Source organism: Mesocricetus auratus, unplaced genomic scaffold, assembly GCF_017639785.1.
Source record: "Mesocricetus auratus isolate SY011 unplaced genomic scaffold, BCM_Maur_2.0 Super-Scaffold_100007, whole genome shotgun sequence".
NCBI lineage: Eukaryota > Metazoa > Chordata > Mammalia > Rodentia > Cricetidae > Mesocricetus > Mesocricetus auratus.
In genome coordinates, this window is record NW_024429191.1 from 48,149,033 (window position 1) to 48,153,735 (window position 4,703).

Genomic DNA, 4,703 nt, shown 5'->3' on the forward strand with positions numbered 1-4,703 from the left:
TCTATTACGGTTTCCGTCCGTACAGACTGCACACGCTGGTGCTGGAGGTCCCTCCTGGGCCCTGATGGTCTTTCCCATGCGCCCCGTAAGTCACGCATCCTAGCTGGTAACTAAGCTACTAAAGGCGGCAGGGTCCTTCCCAGGTCCCTATCTGTAGCCTTGGCTTGGGCTCTCGGTGGTCAGCTCCAGCCTGCAGGAGCCCCTTCCCGCCACCACGGCTGCCTTTTCTCGCGGCAGATAAAGGGGCTTTGAAGTCAAGCTCGTCCCCAGGCAGCTATCGACCGCCTGTCATGTCTGCTGCTTAAGCCACAGTTAGCCAGCTTCCTACACTTGACCTGTGATTGAATTTCCTTGGAAACTCAGTGACAAGATTGATTCTTTCTAATTGAGTCAAAGATGGACTCTGGGTGCCATTCATACTGTCCTTGTTTGCCTGGGGCTCTCTGGGCACACGCCCCAGACTTTCACAGTGTTTGTTTCAGTTGTCAAGAACCTTTTACTTTAAATGACCCTGCAGACTTTTGGGGTCGGCAGGCCTTAGTGAGCAGAGGCTAGAGGAAACGCCTGATTTTAAATTTGCTTTGCATTCTCATTCAAGTGCAATTCTAAGAAAAGAAAGGAACCAGAACAGAACGAAAGGCCAGCCTTGTTCAAAAGCTAGTTTGGAAATGAGCAAAAAGTTGCCTGGCTCCTAGGGAGTCAGCACCTTAAGCTTTCCTCTTCCTCCTCCTCCCCCCCCCCTTTCTGTGTTCCTGATATGACTCAGTAATAAAGCACACCCGAGGGGAGGGGTAGGACTGCCTGGTCCTCAGGCGCTAAGTTCCATTTAAGCAGTGAGACACTCTGGCGTGCTATTAAGTGGTAGGGTGGCTTAGGCAAAAGCAACGCACTACATATTCCAAAAAAAGCTAGAAGAAAGACGAGTGGGAGTTTTAGCATCAGTGGCGAGCGGCAACGAAGATCAAGAGTCCCTGTCTCCCTGAGGTTAGTTGGCTAAAGGTTAAAAATTATCAGAAAAAAAAATGCTGGGAAAAAAGCCCTTAACTGTGTGTGTGAAATCTTTGTCACAAGCACCCCTTATACATACATTTTTCCTATCAAAAGATGGGATCTCTCTGGTGGGGTAAGTGGGAGACTTGATTGACAGCTGTCAGACCTTTCCTGGATGCCCAGCTGAAGCAATGTTAACAAGGACAAACCAGGCACCTATCCCCAGACCTGCAGTGATGAAGGTTGGATGAGGGTCCACAGCTGCCACCTCCACAGTTCCCGAGTCCCCCGATACTGTGAGCAATATTGTCACTGCTGCTCAAGGACCTGCAGCCATTTCCAGAGGGCCTGTCAGAGCTGTCAATCAAGTTGCCTCAAGTCCTCTCAGTTACTTATCTAGCCCTTATCAGGGCAGTTTCTAAACCTTTGCAGCTACCTGAAGGAGAATCTAATCTGGCCAGTGACACTGGGAGGAGACCAGTCAGTTGCTGACAGCCCAAAGAAACTTCCCTCCTGTTGAGGGAAGCTAACAGCGCTGTCTTGACCACCACCCTAATATTGGAGGTGTTAGGGAACCTCTGCCTAGGCCATGACAACTTCAGGTGATCCTCTGAGGACGGGGTCCACTGCATCTTCAGATATCCCTGCCTACAGGTGCTCTGGCCTTCATGAGGACACCCCTAACTGAGTGAGGAAGAAGTCCCCATGACGTTTAGTGCAAAGGGCTGGCTCCTCTAGCATTCTGGGAGCCCTCCCCCCCATGAACTGCCGAATTTTTATCACAGGGGGAGTTTTATCTAGACATCTTTTGTCTTTTATCACAGGTCAAGTAAGCCAAACTAGTTGCTTGAAGAGCAGGTGATTCCAGGGGCTGCTGGTCCCAGATACAAAGCCACCCATATAGGGGGAACAAGAGTCCAGTGAACAGCTAGGAGCAGAGACTTTGGGGCGCTGAGGCGATGATCTGGGGGTGCAGCAAAGGAGAGCCATGTCGGTGACTAGAGACTTCAGAAGACAGAATGCTGTAAAGGCCGAGACTGAGGCTGAGAGACTTCAGAAGACAGAGTGCTGTAAAGGCCGAGACTGAGGCTGAGAGACTTCAGAAGACAGAATGCTGTAAAGGCCGAGACTGAGGCTGAGAGACTTCAGAAGACAGAATGCTGTAAAGGCCGAGACTGAGGCTGAGAGACTTCAGAAGACAGAATGCTGTAAAGGCCGAGACTGAGGCTGAGAGACTTCAGAAGACAGAATGCTCTAAAGGCCGAGACTGAGGCTGAGAGACTTCAGAAGACAGAGTGCTGTAAAGGCCGAGACTGAGGCTGGGAGACTTCAGAAGATAGAATGCTCTAAAGGCCGAGACTGAGGCTGGGAGACTGCTGAAGGCCAGCAGCAAGCCCTTGTCTTGGAGACCGTCATGGGTCCTCACAGCTGCCAAGAAGCTGCCCAGAGCTGCAACGCCAGGGGCCGAGAGCCAAGTGTCCTAACGAAGCAAGAGCGACAGCATGACCTCTGCGGGCTGGGTGCCGGGCCACCGACACTTAGAGTTCATCAGAGCCCAGAGCTGTAACACTAAGAGCAAGGATCTGACAGCCCCAGCTTAGAGTAGCTGGCAGAACAGCTCCACAGCTTGAATGAAAGCAATTGTCTCCAAAGATGGAGACAGCCTCAACACTTACGTCCCCTTGAACGTCAGGAGGTGTGTGAGACACTGGTTTCTTTTATCTGATGAATCAATTCTCCAAAGAATCAGTTGGGTGTCTTCTAATTCAGTCATTTTGCCTGTAGATAGCATCAGATTCCACAGGCTAAGGGCTCAGTCCCCCAAACAGACCCACCATTCAGCATAGCTGAGGGTCTAGATTCATTGCCTGTAATTTCCCTGTGAGAGAGAAATATATAGGCCCACACAGAATCATAAACATCAATGATATCATTTTGCTTAAGCCATTACATTTTGGGCACTTTGCAATAAAGCGATGTCTAATTACAGCAATCTGGTCACCAGAAACCAGAAGGTATGGTTAGCTAAAGATCCTGTGCCCAAATGGAAACTAGTCTAATGCCTATACCAGGAACAAGGCATTCATTCCATCACCTACATTTAAAACCACTTAATACTCCTCCCAAGTAGTTACCTGGCTTAGAACATCATAAAACAAAACAAAGAAGCTGGGTGTGATGGTATATGCCTGGAACTCTAATACTGAAGACATTCACACAGGCATCACAAATCTGACGTCAGCCTGAGTTTTCTGAGGAGATTCTGTCAAAGAAAGAAGAGGAGGGGATAAAGAGAAAAGAGAAGAGATAAAAGAACAGCAGAAAATGGGACTAGCCTAACACCATGCAGAGCAGAAAATGTGCTCCTACCTATCTTAAGCAGGACTGTATGCCTCTGTCATCTCTGTAGTTAGTGACTGTAAAGAACTCGTGTTTATAAGAGACTGAAAACAAACGCAATCCTAATAGGTTAAAAATGTTATGTTACATGTTAATAAGAAATATATGGGTGCCAGGCGTTGGTGGCGCACGCCTTTAATCCCAGCACTCGGGAGGCAGAGGCAGGCGGATCTCTGTGAGTTCAAGGCCAGCCTGGTCTACAGAGCAAGTTCCAGGACAGCCTCCAAAACAATACAGAGAAGCCTTGTCTTGAAAAAAGAAAAGAAATATATGGGTAACAGACGAAGTGGGGGCAATACCCCAACTAGACACCACAAGCTAGCCAACAAAGTCCCCATTACCAGGACCTCTTCTTGAGTTACTGGCCAATGGCATTCTATAGACACCTAAGAATTACCAACTATTGTCCATACTCTCATTGACCTTCCAAAACCTGACAGTAAGACTCTATTGAACTGATACATTGTATGAAATCTTAAAAAAACAAGGAAAAAGAATGTATGGAGAGTTGTCTCAGTGGTTAAGATCACTTGTTGTTCTTGCAGAGGGCCTGTGTTCAATCCCCAGCACCTTCATGGTGGCTCATAACCTTCTGGAACTCCAGGTCCAAGGTATCTGACACCCTCTTTTCGGGCACCAGGTACACACGTGGTACACCCTCACGTGTGCAGGTAAACACTCACACGTTAAACAAAGATGTCAGCAATGAAATCACGGCGGCTCCCTGAAGGCTGCATGGGAGAGCAACGGCGAGGAGAGTTGTGCGGCTGTGAAGACGAGCGTGGCTTCACCTGTGCTGCTCCCTGGATCTCAGGCATCAACTGTCTCTAGTGATCGTGCGGCGATTTTCACTTCATTTGCAAATCGAGATAGCTCGCTTTCTTCCTCTTTGATTATATCGTTCTTTCTCGCTCCCCACCCCAGAAGCTTTGTGAGAATTTTTAGACCCAAGTTAAGTAGGGGTGATTGTCCTTGTCTTTAAAGAGGAATAATTCATGTTTCCCCATTAAGTGTAATTTTGACTTTTGGTTTTAAATAGTCTTTTTGTCATGTTAAAGAGACAACCTCTTATTGGTTCCAGGGAGCACTGCAATGAAGAATCCCCTTTGGGTATTTATAGAATTAACCGTATGTATTTCTACAGCATTTTCCAAGAGTGTTATTGGTTATGCTAACATGAGCTTTTAGGAGAGAGAAAACTAGAAATAGTAATAAGTATGTTCCTTTTAAAGTCATATTAAAAGGAGGAGAGTTAGGATGCAGTGGTATAAAAGGTTAAAGGGGAATAATAGAACACAAAGGGTTAAATAGTT

The 4,703-nt window shown here is 47.4% G+C and overlaps 1 long non-coding RNA gene across 1 annotated transcript; it reads left to right on the forward strand.

The window, feature by feature from the left end:
• On the forward strand, nt 1-4,406 carry LOC121141377. Its single transcript, XR_005878270.1, has 2 exons — nt 1-85; nt 1,815-4,406. It is a non-coding gene; the product is annotated as an uncharacterized LOC121141377 (long non-coding RNA).
• Nucleotides 4,407-4,703: the final 297 nt, after the last annotated feature.